The sequence below is a fragment of the Ascaphus truei genome, chromosome 3 (genome assembly GCF_040206685.1).
Source record: "Ascaphus truei isolate aAscTru1 chromosome 3, aAscTru1.hap1, whole genome shotgun sequence".
NCBI classification, from domain to species: domain Eukaryota; kingdom Metazoa; phylum Chordata; class Amphibia; order Anura; family Ascaphidae; genus Ascaphus; species Ascaphus truei.
In genome coordinates, this window is record NC_134485.1 from 412,168,922 (window position 1) to 412,190,990 (window position 22,069).

General features: G+C 49.4%; 1 protein-coding gene across 8 annotated transcripts in view; it reads left to right on the top strand.

Annotated features, from left to right (window-relative positions):
• The first annotated feature begins 13,080 nt into the window (after window positions 1-13,080).
• The window catches only part of GDPD4 (glycerophosphodiester phosphodiesterase domain containing 4), a 108,704-nt gene continuing 99,715 nt past the window's right edge, over window positions 13,081-22,069 (top strand). For 6 of the 8 annotated variants that reach the window (XM_075592643.1, XM_075592648.1, XM_075592642.1 and 3 more), the window contains exons 1-2: window positions 13,081-13,798; window positions 15,514-15,608. The gene's annotated coding sequence lies outside the window, so the exon portion shown is untranslated. Of the gene's footprint in view, window positions 13,799-15,513; window positions 15,609-15,852; window positions 15,921-22,069 lie in introns of those variants that run through there. The other 2 variants (XM_075592649.1, XM_075592651.1) reach the window with 2 other exon arrangements.

Genomic DNA, 22,069 nt, shown 5'->3' on the forward strand with positions numbered 1-22,069 from the left:
ATCCTGACAACCTGGTCAGGAACTACAACTCTGCCTTGTCCTCCTCTCTTGATCTACATGCCCCACTTTCTCTCTGCCGCCCTCGCCCTTCTAACCCTAGACCCTGGCTAAATTCCCACACGCGCATGCTGCGTTCCTCCACTCGTTTCTCTGAACGCCTCTGGAGGAAGTCACACACTCTCGCAGACTTCCTTCACTACAAATTTATGCTATCCTGTTTCAACTCTGCCCTCTCGCAAGCTAAACAAGCCTACTTTTCTTCACTATTCAACATGCACAAGTCTAACCCACGCCGACTGTTCTCTGTCTTTGATACTCTACTCAAACCACCCTCAGCTGCCTCTCCTTCCTCCATCTCCGCTCAGGACTTTGCTGACTATTTTAAGGAAAAGGTGGAATCCATACGGCAGAACATCCCCTCTGTTTCTTCCTCCCATCCTACACCTCCTTCTAACTCTCTTCCTGCCTTCCTTGACTCTTTTTCCACTGTCTCAGAGGAGGATGTGTCGCTGTTGATCGCCTCTTCTCCCTCTACCACTTGCCCTCTCGACCCCATTCCCTCCCATCTCCTAAAACCTCTTGCTCCTACTATAATCCCTACGCTCGCACACATTTTTAACTCCTCCCTCTGCTCTGGAACCTTTCCATCCTCCTTCAAACATGCAACAGTCATACCATTACTCAAGAACAACAAGCTTCACCCTACCTGTCTTTCTAACTACCGACCTGTCTCCCTCCTGCCTTTTGCCTCTAAACTCCTTGAACGTCTTGTATTTTCTCGCTTGCTCCATTTTCTCAACACCTATTCTCTCCTAGACCCTCTACAATCTGGCTTCCGCACTGCTCACTCCACGGAAACAGCCCTCACTAAAATAACTGATGACCTCCATGCTGCCAAAGACAGAGGTCATTACACTCTGCTCATATTACTTGAATTCTCTGCAGCATTTGACACCATGGACCACCCTCTTCTCCTCCACATTCTCCATACTCTTGGTATTCGGAACAAAGCTCTATCCTGGATCTCATCCTACCTCTCCCATCGTACTTTCAGTGTCTCTTCTGCTAGCACCTCTTCCTCCTCTATTGATCTCTCTATGGGGGTACCCCAGGGCTCTGTCCTGGGACCTCTTCTCTTTTCTCTTTTCTCTGTACACACTCTCTCTAGATGACCTAATAACATCTTTTGGGTTTAAATATCACCTCTATGCTGACGACACACAAATATACTTTTCAACACCCGACCTTACACCTGCTGTACAAACCAAAGTTTCTGAAAAAACAGAACTCCTCATACTTCCTCCCAAACCTGGCCCTACTACCTCCTTCCACATTACTGTTGGAACTACGATCATTCACCCAGTAGCCCAAGCACGCTGCCTAGGGGTCACACTCGACTCCTCTCTCACATTCGCCCCTCACATTCAAAACATTTCTAAAACTTGTCGCTTTTTCCTCCGCAATATAACAAAGATACGCCCTTTCCTCTGTTGCTCGACTGCTAAAACTCTGACTCAGGCCCTCATTCTCTCCCGTCTTGATTACTGTAACCTCCTGCTGTCCGGCCTTCCTGCCTCTCACCTGTCTCCCCTACAATCTATCCTAAACGCTGCTGCCAGAATCACTCTACTCTTTCCTAGATCTGTCTCAGCATCTCCCCTCATGAAATCCCTCTCCTGGCTTCCGATCAAATCCCGCATCTCACACTCCATTCTTCTCCTCACTTTTAAAGCTTTACACTCTTCTGCCCCTCCTTACATCTCAGCCCTAATTTCTCGCTATGCACCATCCCAACTTTTGCGTTCTGCTCAAGGATGTCTTCTTTCTACCCCCTTTGTATCTAAAGCCCTCTCCCGCCTTAAACCTCTCACTGACTGCCCCACACCTCTGGAATGCCCTACCCCTCAGTACCCGACTAGCACCCTCTCTATCCACCTTTAAGACCCACCTTAAGACACACTTGCTTAAAAGGGCATACGAATAGCACTGTGGATATTCTGAACACATGATACATAAAGCTTGGCCCCCTGCAGACGCACTTCCAGAACTCCCTCCTACTGTCTCTGTACGTTCTCCCTACCTACCAATTAGACTGTAAGCTCCTCGGGGCAGGGACTCCTCTTCCTTAATGTTACTTTTATGTCTCAAGCACTTATTCCCATGATCTGTTATTTATATTATCTGTTATTTATTTGATTACCACATGTATTACTACTGTGAAGTGCTATGTACATTAATGGCGCTATATAAATAAAGACATACAATACAACCCCCCCCCCCTGAGCCCGCTCTCATGGCTCTCCCCCTCAACCTCTCCCCCCCCCCACCCCCCCACGAGCCCGCTCTCAGGTCGGGACTGCAGGAGTGTGCTCTAGCAGTGTGGCACGTCCGGTGCCTGCTAGAACGCGTGCATGCATGCAGCCCTGACTTCTCTGATGCTCTGGCCACCGCCTCCTGCCCCTGGCCGCCACCTCTGCCCCCCGTAGCCTCATCCGCATCCTCCTGCTCACTCCTGCCCTCCACTGGCAACCGCAGGGCAGGATACCAGCCTCTCCTCCCGCCTGAAGTAGGCATATGGGGGAGGGGGAGGTAGGCATATTGGGGAGGGGGAGGTAGGCATATGGGGGGGGGAGGTAGGCATATGGGGGGGGAGGTAGGCATATGGGGGGGCGAGGTAGGCATATGGGGGGTGGGGAGGGGGGCAAATCGCCAGCAGCAGCGCAGTCACCGATAACCAGCAAACCCCCATGCACGAGTCCATGTTTACCAGCTGACAGGCGAAAGCGACCGGGAATAGAGAGACTTCCGCGTCACGTGAGGGCCGAGAGCTGTAATCCCCGCCCCCTGCGCTTGCCATACTCCAGTGACTGTCCCTGTGCACTCTGGGAGCGGAGATGTGAGGCTGTGATCAAACTGAGTGTCTGAGGGGCACCTCACCCTCTCCTCAATCAACCTCCCCTTCTCCTCAATCAACCTCCCCTTCTCCTCACCACCCCTCTCCTCAATCAACCCCCCTTCTCCTCACCCCCCCTTCTCCTCACCCCCCCTTCTCCTCACCCCCTCCTTCTCCTCACCCCCTCCTTCTCCTCACCCCCCCCCTCCCCCTTCTCCTCACTCATTGGCCCCTTTGTATTCAGGCAAGAATGGGGTAACCATTTTCAGTATGAATGGCAAAGAAAAATAATGATAACAATCAAACCATTTGCAGCTCATAAAGACAACTGATTATATACAAACAAAAACTTGTTTTGATCTGCATAATAATAAATAGATAGCATGTTCCCAGCAGCGTTCAGGTGCAGGAATATATGATGTTGTACAATATTGTAAAGCAACTAATGCTCTGTTGTGAAGATTGTGGACCTTGGTGGTGAGAAATGGAGCTGGCGTGCTCTGTACCGACTGCTGGCAGGAATAACCAAATAGAGGAAAAGTAGTAATGGATTACCTCTATGGTCCCGCTCGATCTCGCAGTCTTTTCCCGTTATGGCCCCGACGTGACGCACAATATGCTCGGTATCCCACGTCGTCTTCCGGAGCTGTGTGTAGTTAATCTTGTGTAGCCAGGTCCCCCTTGACATGCTAGCCCCCCTTGCGCACTCACCCCCTCCTTCTGGTATGCGAGCGCGCGTTGTTAGTTGTTGCTGAGTTGTTAGAGTGAGTTCCTGTTGCTGTGCTGCCTCTGTCAGTAAGAGGCACCTGGAGGTCTGCAACATTGTTGCGGTAGTCTGAGGCAGAGCTGTGAGTCTGGCAGCACAGAGCAGACAGAGAAAAGCAGTGGAGGACTGGAGCAGCTAAGGGAAGGAGGTAGGGTGCAGGGGTCTGTGACTCTCTGCACTAGGCCAGCAAATCCCCTAGGCCCCAGATAGACCTGAGTCATCCTAGCTGAGTATTGTAGGGACAGGCCCTAGGTTAGGGACCCTGCCCCATTATATACTTGTTAGGAGGGTATCACGGACATTGCTTGGATTGCTACAAGGGAGCTGGACTATCTCCACGGAGGCCCAGCTAGCGTGACTGTGGCCTACTGGCAGCAGACAGACCCTAATTAAGGTAGAGACGGCGTGGAGCTGTATGGTGATATTATCCGCGCTGGAATTCACCCCACGCGTAGGAGGATATCCCGGCGGATCCAACCCCCGTGATATAGCGGCACCCGTGGCTGGAGCCCGGGCAGGTAACCCACAACTCACGTGCACCAACAAGGCCTATCACCAGACATAGTGGCTGCGCAGTCACACACACACACATTGGTATATGACCTGGGAGTGCGAGACATTGGGTTGGGGTTGCTGGACACAGGGTGGGAACACTCTTTGGAAGGTTAGCGTCCGCCGTGACGCCTAGAGGTGGTAGCGTCCGCCGTGACGCCTAGAGGTGGTAGCGTCCGCCGTGACGCCTAGAGGTTAGCGTCCGCCGTGGCGCATAGAGGTTAGCGTCCTGCGTGACGCCATACGTGGCTCCTCTAGAGAGGAGCACCGGTTATGTAAGATATTGTGGTTAAATACGTTGTTGCATGTAGTAAAGTCAATAGTTATATAGAGCTGTCTGTGTGGTCATTGTGTATTGTCCTGCGAGGAACTACTCCCCCTCTGGTGGGAGCCATCGCAGGTGGAGGCGCTGCATCATTGTAAATTAGTATTGTAGTATATTGCCCCAGGTTCCCTATAGCGGAAGCTCAGCCTTCTGTGAGCCAACAGGTATTGCACCACGCACACCCTTGGTAACATTGCATGTTCCCCGCACTCACACGGTATATACGATTGGGTGGGGTGATATGACCGTTACATTTGGAGGCGCTGCTGAGAGCTTAGACCTGGGGTGACCTATTCAAAACAGATCAGCATCATGGTAATTCCCTCCCGTCAAGAGGTCCACGCGTGGGCCACCACCGTCCGTGAACCACCTAGACACGTTGTCGCCGTAGGGAACGTCCCGGCATTAGTAGCGGAAACTGACATCCGGAACTCTCTGAGCAAGCTCTTAGGGCTAGATAGAGTATGGTACCGTGGCAGGGTGTTCGACGCTACTTATGATTTGAGTGCCCTATTATTCACCGTGGGGCGGGACATAGGCCCTGAAGCGGCCCCGAATATTCTAGTAGCCCCCGAGTGCCCACCAGAAGGATACCCCCTTATATACTCGGACTTACCAGTAATAAGGGAAATGTTCTCGCTCAGAGCCCCTCCTCAAGATCCAGACGAACCGTCCACCAGTACCTGGACACCACGTACCCCCGTGTCCAGTACCCCAAATCGGGTTGACCGTCCCCAACCCAAAGTCTCCTTTACCCCAAGCGCCCTCCCGGAAGCCAGTAGTTGGGCTGACTGCCCCCCCTCTCCACCCGACACCGTACCCCGCGGGGTAAACTCCCGGCCTATCAGGGAGAGAGCAACGAACGAAGGTTCCATAATGGGGGTGACGTTACCCCAATTCGTAGAAGCCCTCACTGTGGCCTCCCAGTCTCAAAGCTACCTGAAGCTTAAGGCCTTCTCTGGAATACTTCCAATACCCCAGGGAGAGGAAGGGATAGACCTTTGGAGGGAGAATGCCGTAAAAGTAGTAGAGGAATGGTCGTGCACTGACACGGTAAAGCGGCAGCGCATCATGGAATGCCTCAGACCCCCTGCGTCTACTATGTTGACCATCCACAGGGACCAACACCCAGAGTTGACAGCGTTGGAAATGGTGGCGTTCCTGTTAGAAGCATACGGGCTAGCCGAGGACGAAGGAGCGCTCTGGACGAAGTATTTCCATCTTTATCAGAAGGAAGGGGAAGACTTGTCGGCTTTTATCCACCGCCTACAGCTGGTCCTCGGGATCCTACTCAATCGTAAGCTGGTCTCCGCCTTGGGGATGGATGAAGCTCTCCATAAGCAGTATCTGCGGGGATCAAGCCCCACTCACCCCATAGCCAACATGCTCCGCAGCAAGATAATGGACGGGGGCCCCTACAAGTTCACCGAGTTGCTGCGGCAAGTGAAACTACAGGAGGCTCATGTTACTGCTGCGGCCAAGTTTATTCGAGCATTTGCCCGTTCTTGGCCGCAGCAGTAGCCTGGCGCGCGCCCGAGAGTGACGGGCGCGTGCCGAAGCAGCGGAAGAGCGCCCTCCGATCGGGGCGCTCTCCCTACCGCTGCCGGGTCCACCGGGTCCCCCGGAACCCCCTGCCGCTGTCCCGCGATCGCGGGACACCAGGGCTCCCTCGGGGAGCCCCTGGACGCGCGTGCAGGGGGCGCACGCTCCCGAAGACGCGTGACCGCGCGTCATAGGCCGAGGGGCGGCCACTAGCAAGCCGGGAAATCTCCCGGCTTGCGGATCTGGCCGCAGTGTGATTAAGTGTGTCGGTAGTGTATGCTACACTCAACCGCTACACCTAAGAGCCCCTCTACCTCCAAAGGAAAGGGCTCTACGGAAAAGAAGGAAGAGTCTGCTGCCTTGTCCAAGGGGTACAAACCAAGACCCCCCGACCGACCACCTTCCCCGTCCACGAGTCGCCTGGAAAGCCGTCCGGTTGTATGCTATAACTGCGGTAAGAAGGGTCACGTCCTCCGTAACTGCCCAGAAAAAGAAGGTCATCCTGAGGAACACCCTCCCGATAGAGGGAAATCAGCCCGGTCTATGGTCTGCAGTGTACCGATGGCAGAAGCTGACCCCGAACTCCCTCATTCTGGAACCCCGGATGCCCCTTCTGACGGTGGCCCCAGGGATGACGCCTCACCCGGTGAAGCTTGCAGTCAAGTGGGCCCTGCGGCCATCGTGCCCGTGGTACTAGAAGGGATATACGCCTCGGCCCTATTGGACACAGGGTCCCAAGTAACCATAATATATCGCAAGTTCTATGATCAGCACCTTCAACACTGCCCCCTGAGGCCGGCCGAACATATGAAGGTTAGGGGGTTAAGTAATGAAGACTACCCCATCGATGGGATTGTAAGGGTCCAGCTGGACATACTCCAACTGAACACCGGCAAGAAGCACCCCATGCAGGTAGCGGCCATGGTATGCCCGGAGCCCCAAGACCATTGCAAGTACCCAATCATCTTGGGAACCAATGCGGACATAGTGCAAGCTATAATCCGAGCCTACTTGAAAGAGACCAACGAGTTGCCGCTGTCCGATTCGCTCCTAGACCCCATCTTACGAGAAGAGTGCCACCGGGTATATGCCTTGGAGCGTCATGGGGACCTCTACAATCGTCAACGAGGACTGACGACCATATTACCAGGGGGAGTGCAAAAGATGGCCGTCTGGTGTTGTTATCCCGACCGAGACAAGAACGACCAACTGTTCTCGCTGGAGAGTGAGCCTGAAGAAGAAGAGGTTCAGCGAGGGTATAGAGTACTACCCGAAGTGAGGGAATGGACGGCTAAGATCCCTATTCGAACCCACGTGTATGTGCAGAATCTCTCCCCCTTTCCGATGGAGTTTGATGTCGACCAGAAGTTGGGATGCATATATCCGGTCAGCCCGGTGGGAGCCACGCCTCAGGTGAAGGCGGCGGCCGCGCATGAGCGGGTAGTCGATCTGGACTTCAACTTCGGCGAGTCTACGCTGTCCACAGAGTGGAAAGAACGGTTGACCACCCAGCTGCTGCAACGACGACATGTGTTCTCCACGAGCGAGATGGATGTGGGGTGCAGCCGCAGTGCCCAACATACCATTCGAATGAGCGATGCCACTCCAATTCCAAAGGTTGATGGAAAAGACTATCGGGGACATGATTCCCCGGGAGTGTCTGGTGTACCTGGATGATATCATCGTCTTCGGAAGGACTCTGGAAGAGCACGAAGAGCGATTGTTTAAGGTGATCGACCGTCTGGGGAACGAAGGTTTGAAATTATCCCTAGACAAGTGCCGATTTTGCCATACATAGTGTCCGCCAAAGGGATCGCCACCGACCCTGCCAAGGTAGAGGCCGTAGTGAACTGGCCTCGCCCAGAGAACGTCACAGAGCTGCGATCCTTCCTGGGGTTCTGTGGATATTACCGCCGCTTCATGGAAGGGTACTCGAGCAAGGCTAAACCCCTGAACAATCTGTTGAAAATATACCCTTCAGAGACCGGGAAGAAGGCTTTATCGGCCCGCCAACCGTTCGGCGACAAATGGACCTCTGAGTGTGAGAAGGCCTTCCTGAAACTGAAGAAGTGTCTGACCGAAGCGCCCGTACTTGCTTATGCGGATCCCGAACAGCCATACGTCCTGCATGTGGATGCCAGTCTAAATGGACTAGGCGCCGTCCTGTACCAGAAGCACCCGGAGGGTCTGCGGCCTGGAGCTTACATCAGCCGCAGCTTGACACCCAGTGAGCAGAGATACCCCGTCCACAAGTTGGAGTTTCTGGCTCTCAAGTGGGCTATCACCGAGAAGCTCCACGATTACCTGTACGGTGTCACCTTCGAGGTAAGGACGGATAACAATCCCCTCACGTACATCAATACGTCGGCCAAATTAGATGCAGCAGGCCACCGATGGCAGGCTGCCCTCAGTAACTACAGCTTCTCCTTGAAGTATAAGCCGGGACCATTGAATATTGGGGCGGACGCCCTCTCCCGAAGGCCAGGACTACTCGCTACCCCAGATGATTAGGAATGGGAAGAACTTCCCGGCCCCGGAGTGCGGGCTATGTGTAAAACTGCCGCCATAGTTAATGACCAAGTGGCCTTCTCCGAATTACGAGTGGCCGATTCCTTGGGATGCCAGTCGCAGGCTGTCCCCGCCGCCTACTGCGACCCAAAAGGGATGCACCTCACGCACGACAAGGTGTTCCGGTGGAAAGATCTGGTAGATTACCAAATACGAGATCCGGTCGCTAGTATCATCCGGCACGCCGTTGAAAAGAGGAACCCAGCCCTTCTGAAACGCCGCCCAATGACTTGGTGGCCTTGCTCATGCGAGAATGGGACAAATTTGAAATAGACAATTGCTTGCTCTATCGGGTGGTGCAATACCACAACCACCCGGATAGGAGACAACTAGTCCTCCCTAAGAACTTACAATACCTGGTGTTGAAGTCCCTACATGATGATCATGGACATCTTGGTATAGACAAGACTTTTGGGTTAGTCAGAGATCGCTTTTTCTGGCCCAAGATGCGAGAAGCCGTTGAACACCACTGTCGCCGCTGTACTCGGTGTATTCAGCGCAAGACCCTACCTACTCGAGCCGCCCCCATGGGTCATCTCAAAAGTTCTGGTCCTATGGACCTCGTGTGTATGGACTTTCTGTGTATTGAGCCTGATAGCCGGGGAATATGCAACGTGCTAGTCATCACCGACCATTACACTCGGTATGCTCAAGCCTTCCCTACTAAAGACCAGAAAGCCATCACCGTGGCGAAGATATTATGGGAAAAGTACTTTGTACATTACGGCCTTCCTAACCGCCTTCACTCTGACCAAGGAAGGGATTTCGAGAGTACATTGATCAGGGAACTGCTCAAAATGCTGAACATTGCCAAATCCTGAACGACCCCGTATCACCCCGAAGGGGATGCGCTACCCGAGTGTTTTAATCGGACCTTACTAGATATGCTCAGAACACTACAGAGTGCTCAGAAATCGGAGTGGAGTCGACACGTGGAAGCCTTGGTGCATGCATACAATTGCACCAGACACGAGTCAACTGGGTTCTCCCCATACTTCCTCATGTTTGGGAGAGAGGCGAGGTTACCAGTGGATGTGCGTCTTAGAGTCTCAACGGATGGGGTACATAATGCTACCCACTTCAAATATGTGCAACGACTCAAAGACAGCTTGCAGCAGGCCTATCAACAAGCGGAAAAGTCCACAGCTAAGCTGAATGCGGGTAACAAACGGCGATATGATCATAAGGTCAAATATCGGGAACTCCGTCCTGGGGATGCGGTGTTGCTTCGCAATCTCGGGGTCCCGGGAAAACACAAATTGGCTGACCGATGGAGAGATGGAGTGTATGAAATTGAATCCCAGATGCCTGGCCTCCCGGTCTATCGCATCAAAGACACTGATGGCCGGGTAAAGGTATGGCACCGTAATCATCTCCTTCCCATCCCACAAATGGAAGATGAAGAGACAGAGATATTGGCCACACCGCTCAACGGTGAGCCCAATGTATCAGGGTTGGGTCAAGAGACTGTCGATAACGAGACCAACCCTGAAACTTTGCAAGATCCTATGGAAGGACCCTCTCAAAGGGACTTCCCCGCAATGGGGGCATCTCCCGGAGGAGCTACGGGTAAAGGGCCCCGTAGGCCAACGCCTACTAAGGTGGCACCCACAAGCCAGCCTTTGGACCCACAGAGCCCAAGCTTTGTGCCTACAGAGACAATTCTCCCCTCAAGGGAAGAGGACGAGCCTCAGGACTATGTGTACTACTCCCCTGAGGGAGTCGCAGAAGAACAACTCCGACGGAGCCAACGCATCCGGTACCCTCCAACTCGGGTCACCTACGATCAAATGGGGGCACCCCATTATGAGGCTCAGCAGTGTTCTCGGAGCAGGATCCAATCTGTGATTGTGATGCTCACGTAATTGTGCAATATTGTTTAGAGTTGGGCATGTGCTAAGTTATATGATCTGATGCATTTTTATTATATAATTTATATATGGGTTGAGTTATTTATCCCAAGCGAGGTCGTTGGGGTTTTTCACCAGGGGGAGGATGTAGCCAGGTCCCCCTTGACATGCTAGCCCCCCTTGCGCAGTCACCCCCTCCTTCTGGTATGCGAGCGCGCGTTGTTAGTTGTTGCTGAGTTGTTAGAGTGAGTTCCTGTTGCTGTGCTGCCTCTGTCAGTAAGAGGCACCTGGAGGTCTGCAACATTGTTGCGGTAGTCTGAGGCAGAGCTGTGAGTCTGGCAGCACAGAGCAGACAGAGAAAAGCAGTGGAGGACTGGAGCAGCTAAGGGAAGGAGGTAGGGTGCAGGGGTCTGTGACTCTCTGCACTAGGCCAGCAAATCCCCTAGGCCCCAGATAGACCTGAGTCATCCTAGTTGAGTATTGTAGGGACAGGCCCTAGGTTAGGGACCCTGCCCCATTATATACTTGTTAGGAGGGTATCACGGACATTGCTTGGATTGCTACAAGGGAGCTGGACTATCTCCACGGAGGCCCAGCTAGCGTGACTGTGGCCTACTGGCAGCAGACAGACCCTAATTAAGGTAGAGACGGCGTGGAGCTGTATGGTGATATTATCCGCGCTGGAATTCACCCCACGCGTAGGAGGATATCCCGGCGGATCCAACCCCCGTGATATAGCGGCACCCGTGGCTGGAGCCCGGGCAGGTAACCCACAACTCACGTGCACCAACAAGGCCTATCACCAGACATAGTGGCTGCGCAGTCACACACACACACACATTGGTATATGACCTGGGAGTGCGAGACATTGGGTTGGGGTTGCTGGACACAGGGTGGGAACACTCTTTGGAAGGTTAGCGTCCGCCGTGACGCCTAGAGGTGGTAGCGTCCGCCGTGACGCCTAGAGGTTAGCGTCCGCCGTGGCGCATAGAGGTTAGCGTCCTGCGTGACGCCATACGTGGCTCCTCTAGAGAGGAGCACCGGTTATGTAAGATATTGTGGTTAAATACGTTGTTGCATGTAGTAAAGTCAATAGTTATATAGAGCTGTCTGTGTGGTCATTGTGTATTGTCCTGCGAGGAACTACTCCCCCTCTGGTGGGAGCCATCGCAGGTGGAGGCGCTGCATCATTGTAAATTAGTATTGTAGTATATTGCCCCAGGTTCCCTATAGCGGAAGCTCAGCCTTCTGTGAGCCAACAGGTATTGCACCACGCACACCCTTGGTAACATTGCATGTTCCCCGCACTCACACGGTATATACGATTGGGTGGGGTGATATGACCGTTACACTTGTGAGAAGAAAAACAAGCGCAAATATTATTACTAATAAATCAAAGTAGCACAGATGATATACTATCCTTAATGAGTGCAGCTCCCGACATAGAATTTCAAACCAAATTCAATCAGCAAACGAAGGAGAAACAGGTGCGAAAATCACATCAGGACATGTAAAGAAAGTAGAAACACAAAATAGTGCAATATTGTCTGCTCCAACATATAATTTCAATGCGGAGAATTCTATAAAATTTGCACTTACGTGTTTGACGTGAAGTGAAAGCGTTGTGGTTATTATAAGTTACCAACTTATGTCTCCAGACAGGTCCTCCAGATCCATATAGAGGGAGGGGAAATCCATATACAAAAGAAGGGGGAAGCAAAAAATAGTATAATACTGTCTTTAATTTTAAAAACACAAAGTATTCCACTTACATAAGTGCCTTTGTTTGAGAGCATTCAGACCACACTGGGTCATAGGGTCAGACAAGGATATTCACAGCAACAGACCCCGCTTCACGGCCGTCACAGCAGGTACTGGGCTGATTAAAGTTGTCCTCCACTCTGGATGTCATCAACAAGGGCTCCTTAGTAATCACTGATTCACCCTCTCAGATTCTCTCAAACAAAGGCACTTATGTAAGTGGAATACTTTGTGTTTTTAAAATTAAAGACAGTATTATACTATTTTTTGCTTCCCCCTTCTTTTGTATATGGATTTACCTCTGCAGGGTGCAGCCATGTTTGTTATGCGTGTGCACGCTCGAAGGGTTCCCAAATACGCGGGACGACTCGCGGCGGCCATGGTACGATTGGCCGCGCATGCGCAGAACGAATAGCATAAGCGGCGGCCATTAGGGAGCTTCGCACCTGCGCAAGAGGTGAGGTGCTGCCGGGGGGGGGGGAAGCAATCAGGTGCATGATAGTTGCGGCCCATAGATAGGGCGAGCGGTCGCCGGAGGCTCCCTTTGCAGGGTGCCGCCATTTTGTAGTTGATTGCGCGTGCGCAGAACTCGCGCAAGCGCAGTAGGACCCCACGAGGGCGGCTAATAGGGAAAGGCTCAAGACAGGGACTACAAGTCCCATGAGCCTCAGGGGAATGTCACATGCTGCGGCTTAGTCATTCTGTGGCTGCATTTGCAATTAAGGCCTTTTCAGTGCAAGGGAGCCTGCCCTGGCAGTTTTGAATAGGGACAGTTAAGCGAGGCTGCAGTTACATGTTGCTAGGCAACCAGTGAAGCTGTGAGAGATGACAGTTTTTGAAGAGTGGCAGTTGGAGCAGGGGGCTGGGTGAGTGAGGGTGCAGGGGAGCAGTATCCCCTTGCACTAGGCCAGTTAACCCCATAGGCCCCAGATAACTGTTACCATTGCCGCAGTTTGTGGTTGCTTCAGGGACAGGCCCTACGTTTGGAGTTCTGCCCCTTTAGCTGTTTGAGACAGTAAAGATTAGGACAGTAAAAGGAGATGAGAGTTATAACTGTGGAGAGACATAGTTAGCACAGTTAAAAAGGAACAGTTCTCATTATCCCTTAAAAAGGGATAATATTATTACTATTATTTATTAGCTCAGGCAGTTAAGGGAGAGACCCTTGAGGAGTTAGGAGTGAATTATTGAGCTAGTAGATAGTGAGTCAGTGTGCTAGGAGATAGGAAGCCAAAAGGTGTGTGGTGGACTAGAGGCATATACTGACCCAGAAGTACTGATCCTGATCCTGAATGGGAAGGGGCACTGAGGGAACTTGCCCTGAAGAGAGCATTATACAAGGAACCTGTCTAATGAAGTATTGTGCTCTATATGATAATAATTGATCCTGTGCAAGCCTGGAACTGTTGTGCCTGACAATAAAATACCTGTGAGTTGCAAAAGATCCTGGCGCCCTATTTCTTATCTTGTCCTCCAACCCACCAAGTACCCTCCATTACAGTCAAGGCCTGAACCTGCCAACGGGAACCCTGAGATCACAGGTAACTGACCAAGGAGCTGACACTCTAATCCCATCGGGAGCGGAGCAGGACTTTGTTCACACATGTACACCCTACCCCCTGCTGCCGGGGGGGGGGAGGGTAGGGGTGTTACATACATATTAAAAAAACTTACTGGGGACAAAACAAAAGGGGTTCTCCTCCCACGCTATCATAGCGCTTTCTCAAGGAGAAAGCGCGATGATAGCGTGGGAGGAGAAACCCTTTTGCAGTGTTCTTAGCAAAGAAAAATACCCTGTTTTTGTATGGGATTTGTTTCTCTTATAGAGCATTTCCCCCCCCCCCCACAGTATTGCACCATAATTTGCAATAAACAGAGATGTTCAGCATCAAGGACACAAATCAGTCAGAGGGTTACAGTAGTGACCAAAAATGAGGATAAGGGTTGCTGGGGGAGATATGAGGATGATGATGAGGGGTGCTGGGGGAGATATGTATTGGGGGGTGGGGGTCTTTTTTAAATGTATTGTGGCAGTGGGGGTCTTTTTAAAATGTATTCAGGAGGTGGGGGTCTTTTTAAAATGTATTGGGGCGGCGGGGGTCTGTTAAAAATGTATTGTCGGGGGCATTTTTAATATGTATTGGCGGGGTATTTTTATTATGTATTGTGGGGTCGGGTTATATGTATTTAGGTGGGTGGGGTTTTTTGGTATGTATTTTGTGGGGCTGAGTGAGAGTGGGGTAATTGACAGAAGGTGAGGGGGGAGTGAGAGGAGAGGGGGAGTGAGTGAGGAAAAGAGGGAGTAAGAGTGAGATGCTGGGTAGATAAATTCATGCAAGGTGCGGGGGGGGAGAGAGAGTGAGAAGGAGGGGAGAGAAATACATGGGTAGTGGTGGGAAATAGAGGGGGCTCATGAGGTGCGAAATGTTGTGATTTACCCCTGTCGAACCTAATATGTGTCAGCCAGATAGGGTCCCCCCGAGATTTTTTGAAATACTTAAAGGGTTCCTCTAAACAAAAAAGGTTGGGAATCACTCCAGTCGAATGTTAAGAGTGGGCACTGAAGCAAGACAAGTATTTGTGTATGTCTTTCATGTGTTTGGGGGCACGAATAAATGACAGTTGTACTATAAAAGTTCCTGGCGCCCGTTATTTAATAACCTTGCTACCTCATCGACCCAGCCGCATGAACTCCAGCCCCTGAGTCATGGTAACCCATGCGGAGAAGCCATATACTCACCACACTGACGTAACCTCCCTAGGAAGCCGGGCAGGGAGGGTTACACAATAAGTCTTCTTATTCTCACCATAGTAGTGAATTTGTGTAGTTGAGTGCTGGAATCCAGTCACATTATTGAGCTGCATTGTCTTCCATCACTCAACTTCAACCTCTCCAAACCTGTAGACACTACTCGCCATCCAAAATGTTGATAATACAATACACTTTTCCAAATCATCTTTTTTTTGTCGTTGGTATCAAAGTCTCATATTTAATACGTTATTAAATATATTGATGCTTAGGTCTAGATCTTGAATGTACATGCGAATTTGTTAAGACTTTTGTGCAATGGTATAAAGGAAGTTGCAACTTTCATGACTTTTGCTAATTTGTGAAAGCTTCCTTCACATTTTTTTTAGTGGAAAAAAAAAAGCCAAAGTCGCGAAAAATTGGCACACAGGAAATATATATTAGTCTTTCCTAATTGCTAATATTTCTGCATAAAATAATGCATAAAATAATGCTTTTCCCCCTTAGATAACATAATCCCAGAGGTCATCCCTGAGGACCAAAAATCTGCAGCTGGTTGCGACGGGTTCAATGCCAGGACCATCCTTCCCCTAATTATAGAGGTAAATCAGGATTTTAATCACTTAGTGTTAGGACCTGCGATATTATGGTCATGCCTTGAAAGTGGCTTGCAGGCTTATACACTTTGGCCAAAGGGTTAACTAAATGACCCTTTTTTCCAGAGATATATAGGTATTTCACTGTGTATTTTTGTCACATTGGATGTTGCTCTGGACTTCTTTGTTTCTTGTTTTATACAATTAGCCACGCCCGCTAACTATTACTAATAATTTTGTTTTTGATTAGGTATTCCTGAATATTATCCCATATTAAACCTTCAAGTCGCTTCCTCACTATTGACGTCAGGCTTACAGGTCTGTAATTCCCCGGGTGTGGTCTAGCTCCCTTTTTAAATATAGGCTCCACATCTGCTTTACGCCAATCTTGTGGTACTGAGCCTTTGGAAATGGAGTCCTTGAATATTAAATGTAATGGTTTGGCTATTACTGAACTTAGCTCCTTAAGAACTCTTGGATATATGCCATCGGGGCCAGGTGCCTTATTTACTTTAATTTTATCAAGCCGTCTATCCACTTCTTCCTCAGTTAATCAATTCTTCAGTAATGCTCCCCCCTAGCACAGAAGACCCCTCTTCATCCCTACCATAAAGATAGCCCCTCTCAGAAAAGGATTCCCAGTGCTCTAAATTGTTAATTACTGAAGGCCATAATGGGATTATACAGAGAAATGTTGTAGCTATTTATCAGTCTTCTTGGCTATAGTAGAAGCTTAGTGGTAATAAATGAACACTGTTTATTGAATTGGCTGAAGACCAGTGTTGGCGACCTTGGGTAAGTCACTTTATTTCTCTGTTCCCCAGGCAGTAAAAAATAGTCATTCCAAACTCTTCAGGGCGGGGAAAATTATATGTACAGTTCTGCAGCACAAATATAACAAAATACATATCAAGAAACAAACCTTATTAAAAGCTACAGGATGTTCCCCCTTTGATCAACCCGGTATGCGCTTTTCCCCTGTAGTTGGAGGCGAATAAATAATCTGTTATGCAAGAGGAAACATTGTTTAGATAAATAAAGTACTGCTGACTTGTATACAATGATGATATTTTGTTAATTATTAACACAATTTATGGAGATGGCTGTGATAAGTACAGAGTTCACGTGAATGATAAGAATTCAAGAGCACACGATTGTCAGCTCCTTCTCTTCACCCCCATGAACTACGTTTATGAGAGTGCAGTTATATGACGTTAGCCTAGTCCTCTGGCTATTATCTTTCCCTTGGCCCTAACAGTATAAGTCCTGTTAGACACAGGCAATGTGGGGGATAAGCTCCATCATGGAGGCCTAGCTTCCTGTTGCAGCCTGTATATACTATTGCTGTATCCAGGGGCTGGCCTAACAACAACCAGAGTGTCATCCGTGGGGAGGATACTGGCTGGTCCCCATGATGTGATGCCTGTCAGTATTGAACCTGCCCTGTTATGGGGCAGGGTTACAAGCCCCTCCCCTTGGGTACATAAGCTGACACTCTCCCAGAAGTCAGGAGGCTCTCTTCCCTCCCCCTGTGGAGGGGAAGCACTTACCCTTTATCCCATCAGGGGGTAAAGGAGCTGAGAAGGGGCCTGCAGGGCCTCCAAGCCCTGTGGTTACTACTTCAGGGAATGTGCCTGTCATGACTACGTGTATGCTGCTAATAAAGACCCAGTTGAACCCATATGTTGTGGCTACTTGACAGGGCCACTATCTGAGTTGCCAGTGCGGACCATCTTGGCTGCATTAGGATCCTCACCGGCTGGAGGCGCTGCGCTATGAATGATCAGTATTGAGAGTCTGCCCTGATGTCTCCCCATACCATTGTGGAGTTCTCAGCGCCTTCAGTTCAACCTCACAGGTATGCACTGCCCCAGAATACACGGTAGCTCTAAGATCTCACTTAGGTTGGGGGAAAATGTGCTACATGAGGACACAGTTATGAGTGCGATCAGTGACGCCTCAATAAACACTTGGAGAAGTAGATGAAATCTTTGCAGATTTATTTTGAACGGCATCTGGACATGCCACGTTTCAGGCTATGCTGAGCCCTTGTCTGTATAGCCTCAAACGTGGGATGTTTAGATGCTTTTCAAAATAACTCTCTAACAATATTGTCATTGTGAAGCGTTTTGAGTCCCATTAGGAGAAAACTGTTATGCGTTAAAAATGCTTTTTTAGTCAAAAAAAAAAAAAAAAAATCTTGGTGCAACGAAATGGAATGCACAGATGTAAATGATATGCGCTTCAAAAATTGTATCTGTGCGCCAAAAATATAGTTGAACCTGCGTCACAATCGCCTGCCAACTTAAACAGGAAGTACTTGTAAATGCTAAAAAGTCTGTTTATACTGTTAGCAACAAAAAAAAACTCTAATTCTGCACTATGGATCCATTTTTTTTTTAACAGCCATTTTATTTCTGCTGGTGGGAGATACACCCTGGAACTATATCTGGTAAATATTTGGGTAACTGGGGGTGGGGGGGGGGGGGGGTCCCTGGATGTGTAAATAGTGAGGCTTAGCTCTTGAGGACCCCAGGTTCCCACATGTAAAAAAAAATGGGGTGTAAAAACAGACCCACCCCACCCGTAGGATGGAACGTTGCTTGTTTTTTCTCAATGAAAGTTTTTTTCTATTTGAAAAAGGTGAGGTACAAAATAATAAGATGCGTATGGAGTAGGAAGGAGTACATCATGTAAAATCGGCATTACAGGGTTGGGGGGGGGGAGGGGGGCACAGCAAATAAAATCAACGGTTATACATTCATGGTTGTATGATGGTATCTTGAAGGTCATAATGATCTAATATTCTTTGTGGAGAAATCCATTTCAGTGGACCCTGCTCCGTTTCGTCCAATACCAACTGGTAACCAAATGGTTAAAAACAGATCTGCTGTTCTGATCTGTGCTTTTTATAGTGTTTTATTATCCATTTCAATAGATCTGTGATCAGTAAATTGATTGCATTTTGATCATTGGATTTTGGGCGCTTTTTGTGCTTTTCTCTGTTCAAATGTACAGACTGGTCTGTCTGTCCGTAAGAGCAGCATATGAATTCAGGGGTCAATGTATGTGCTATACACCCACGTCTCCACTTATCACTCTCACTAGATTGATTTTATGACATTTGTATTTGTTCTAAACACTTAATAAATCAATAATATTTCAAATTTGTTCATAGTGTTATTGCATTTATTCACTTTGATCACGGTTCATTTTTCAGCATATCAATAATATGAATACAGTAGTTATAATTATATTCACACATTTTACACGTAAGTTATACACTTTTTGAATGTAATATTTGTATTATTAGTGCACTTCACAATTTTTCCGGTAAGCTTTTCTAGGCTTGAAATATGCCATATGGTGTCTATTACCTTGGACAGTGGTGGTATTGGGTCAAGCCAAGCAGCCACAATCACACATCTAGTAGCCGAGTCAATATGATTTATTAATCTATTGTGTCTAAATGTAATGTTGTCTAGTTTTGTGTGTAGATGGGCTGCCCATGGAGAGGGGGTTATCAACGTTTCTAGTGTCTTGCTTATGAGCCCAAACACCTGGTCCCGGAGATTTTTTTTATCTTCGGGCTCTGCCACCATATGTGATATACTGTACCAATCCGGTCACACTCCCAGAAGCAGTTTGTGTAGTGCTGTTTATTATATTTATGAACCATGGCTGTCTGGGATCATCTATATAGTAGCTTATAACTGTTTTCTTTTATTATTAAAGTGTTGATTAATATTTTGGAGCCGTTGACCCAAATACCTGCCCAGCCTCGTGGTTCTAGTTGTTCCCTTATGTCCTCTTCCCACTTTCTAATATGGTGCCGTTCAATATCTCCCATGCTTGGGAGCATAATTAGGTAGAGGGAAAATATGAGCCATTTCCCTAGTGGGTTTGAACTGCACGTTCTCTCAAATGATGTGTTCTGTTGGGGTGGTCGTCTGGAATCCTGATTTGAGAGGAAGTGTTTGTACATATCTTAGAAATTCTTTATTGGGTATTGGGCAGGATTCGCATGGGCTTGCAAAGGACCTTACCCTGGAACCAGACATAAGGTTCTGTGCTCTGGTGAAGTTTTTGTTGGACAACCATGAGAATTGTTTGTTTTTTTGGCCTGGGAGGAAGTCAGGATTGCCTGTTATCGGTAGCATGCCTGAGTAACTGTTAAAGAATATACTGTAGGAACAGAAGACACACAACCACCGTTTATCAGCTGGTTTACTATGTAGCAGATGTGAGCTATACCAGAAGTATACACACGACTAAATAATATTGCAAACAATATATTCTGCCTTACAGGGGCGTAGCATACATTTGATAACATTGGATTGGATAGAGTAATACATCTGTAACATGGTGTAACCCTTCTATGGTACCCCACCTGACATGAGATTGGGGGGTACACTCCTTCTGGTCACTGAGTGGTTTGGGTGCTGTGACCTGCTGGTAAACAGGAGGGCTGAGTGCTCCGCGGTGTTGTGGGGAGAGCCCAGGACAGGAACAGGAGGTGTGGTGTGGGACAGGTTACCTTGTTCTCTCAGGGTGCACAGTGCCTCCAGCCAGCAGGGATCCCCTGGGGTCTCCAGAGGAGAGACCCCCACTGACACTCCATTCTCCATACACAGGAACAGGGACACACACAGCAGCTTCCTTTTCTGTGGATCTTTATTCAGCATAGATGTGCAGACAGCATACAGCATGATATCACAGGCATGGTGTAATCTCTGCCTCTCTGCTCATGGCAGCTTGATTTCACCCCCCTCCTTACCCAGGGGGCAAGAGGGGAAGACCTCTTCTTAGCTTCTTATCTCTCTCAGCTCTCTCTCTCTAGACTAACTGATCACTAACTGAATTTGGGAATATGTCTCAATTTGAATATCCTCAGGGAGTGTCTCTAACTTTGAATCATTACAACTCAAACCTGGATACCGATTGGATCACACACACATCAGAGGGTGTTCCAACCCATATCCACCCTTTGGATTAACACATTCAAATGTTGCTTAGGCCTGCCCCTGAATATTGCTACATACTCAGAGCTGAAATGCAAAACCAGCCAACTGAAGGAATTATCTTTTCCACTGCTTGTTCTAACAGGACTGACAGAGGAAAGGCCCAGAAGAATACATAGCTGCCGAAGGCCAGGCTATATATTCCCTCTGGTAAAACTCCAACCGTCCCGGCTTGGACTACAGTAGATAGAACCCTTACCATACTGTGCAACACCTGTGAATTTACATGAGCTGAAATGCATTACCTCCTATACATTCCAGCATAACATAACGGCATACACTGCATTACACAGATACATTGAAATACAGGACTGAATAGAAAAAATTCTACTACTACAGCAGTAATAGAATACATCAGATTGTCCAAATCAAGCCAAGGGACTTCCAGGGGAAGGGGGTCTGGGGGTCAAGGGTCGCACCTTGGGACTGGTGATGGATGGGGAATGCGGGGCAGAAGACTAAGGGACTGGGGCCTCCGGTGACAAGGGGCCAGCACCAAAGTCTCTAGGGGGCATGTTCAGTGAACTCCCTGGGAGGAGCAATGGCACAGTCCTGGGTCAAGTTCATTTTTCCCCTCCCTCTGCTCTTATGGCAGCGGGCTTTGGGGGGCATGTTCAGTGAACTCCCTGGGAGGAGCAATGGCACAGTCCTGGGTCAAGTTCATTTTTCCCCTCCCTCTGCTCTTATGGCAGCGGGCTTCAGCCAGCGCCTGGGCTTGAAGGGCCTCCTGGGACTTCTTCCATTCCCTGCATGTCAGGAGGAAAGGATCAACCGGAAGAGTAGTACTCACCGGAGCGGCCTGGATCTCTCTGGAGCTCACCCAGCCGGGCGACTCGGCGGCCATCTTAGCTCCCAGTGGTGGAGTAGCAACGGTAGTTGATGCAGTCATCAGGGGTGGTGCCGGCCGGCACTTCTCCTGCTGACGCCGCAGCTACAGCTCTGCAGCTTTCTGGGCTTGATCCCAGCAGGGATCTGTAGACAGAACAAGCAGCTCACCGCCATCTGTAGCAGCAGGGCGGATCCCAGCAGCTTCGGGTACATTGGAGGCATCGGCCGATACCTCTGTGGTGTAGCACCCACGCTGGCAGCGTGGGTCAGATGGAAGGCACCAGCAACAGTTACTGGAACTGACAGCTCCACAGCATACTCGGGTACGGTGGAGGTAATGGTAGAGACCTCAGTGATGTCATCAGCCTCTGTGCTGCTGACAGGCTTCTCAGCACACAGGCCCAGTCTCTCATAGTGAAGCAAGCAGGGCAGCCTGGCAGACATAACCACCAGTGTTTAAAGTGGAAGTGCATCTGGCTCCTCACTTCCTGTAGCTCCGTGGAACACACTTAGCTCCTCCCCCTGGTAGATAGGATAGTCCAATCAGAGCAAGCAAAGGGGGAGGGGTTTGAACAGTTCCCGCACTTTCTTGCAAGCTGAAGAGCAGCACAAGCTTGC